The sequence below is a fragment of the Charadrius vociferus genome, unplaced genomic scaffold (assembly GCF_000708025.1).
Source record: "Charadrius vociferus isolate BGI_N301 unplaced genomic scaffold, ASM70802v2 scaffold472, whole genome shotgun sequence".
Taxonomy (NCBI): Eukaryota; Metazoa; Chordata; class Aves; order Charadriiformes; family Charadriidae; genus Charadrius; species Charadrius vociferus.
In genome coordinates this window covers 3,141,004-3,142,322 of record NW_009647735.1, presented here as the reverse complement: position 1 = coordinate 3,142,322, position 1,319 = coordinate 3,141,004, and positions in this window count along the sequence as shown.

The window sequence follows — 1,319 nt, the reverse complement described above, 5'->3', positions numbered from 1 at the left end:
TGGGTGGGTGGGTGTGGCTTTTTTGCCCTTTGTTAGGCTTGCTTTATAAATATGTTTAGTTCTGTAATTCTTTCAGATTTACTCAATTTTTCCAGCAGACAAATTGCATATATATGTCATCATCTTACTTAAATGCAGGGTTTGGGTGGTCCGTTTGTTTTTTTGTTTTTATCATACTGGCACAGTATGTTCAAACACCATTCTCCTACCCCCCTGTTTACTCACTTCAATAGACAGGTCTACACAATTAATCAGGTCCATCTGTGGGTCATCAAACTTATGTATTCCTCTGGTAAATGGTGTATGCTTAATTTAGAGGGACTTTTTAGTATTATTGGGTACTGTTAGTGCCTGTGCTGGTTAAAGCTTGGAGAGCTTAGTGCTGGTGATGAGTCTGCCTACAAGCATGTCACATAGGAAAGTTTCTCCTTCATCCTGATCCCTGAAGGTGTCTCTGTTTAGAGGAACATTTTTAATTACTCTTTATAATGTTGCAAAACTTCCTTTGGGCTTTGTAGAGACAGTTACAGATAGCAAAGGAATCTTATCTGGAAGCCAGGAAAAACAATCAATTCAAGAGCTGAGATGAGAGTTAGAAACACTGATGTTGTAAACAGGCTGAAAGACAGATGGGTCTCGTCCAGTGTTGGAGATTGCTGAGTCAAGTACCGCCTGTGTTACCCTGCTGTCTAGGGTCAACGTGTCGAGCTCTTGACCCAAGTAAAGAGCTGCTAAAATAAAACTAAGAAACTGGCTGTGTGACAGGACTCAGAGGGTTGCGATCAGTGGCACGAAGTCTAGTTGGAGGCCTGTAACCAGTGGTGTCCCCCAGGGGTCAGTACTCAGTCCAATTTTGTTTAATATATTCATTAATTACCTAGATAAGGGCACAGAGTGTATCCTCAGCAAGTTTGCTGATGATACCAAACTGGGAGGGGTGGCTGACTCTCCAGAGGGCTGCGCTGCCATCCAGCGAGACCTGGACAGGCTGGAGAGCTGGGCAGAGAGGAACCTAATGAGGTTCAACAAAAGCAAGTGCAAGGTCCTGCACCTGGGGAGGAAGAATGCTAAGCACCAGTACAAGTTAGGGGTGGACCCTGGTAGATAATAAATTGTCAATGAGCCAGCAATGTGCCCTTGTCGCCAAAAAAGGCCAATGGCATCCGGGGCTGCATAGGGAAGAGTGCGACCAGTAGGTCGAGGGAGGTCATTCTCCCCCTCTACTTGGCACTGGTGAGGCCACAACTGGAATACTGTGTCCGGTTTTGGGCTCCCCAGTTAAAAAGGGACAGGGAACTGCTGGAGAGAGTCCAGCGAAG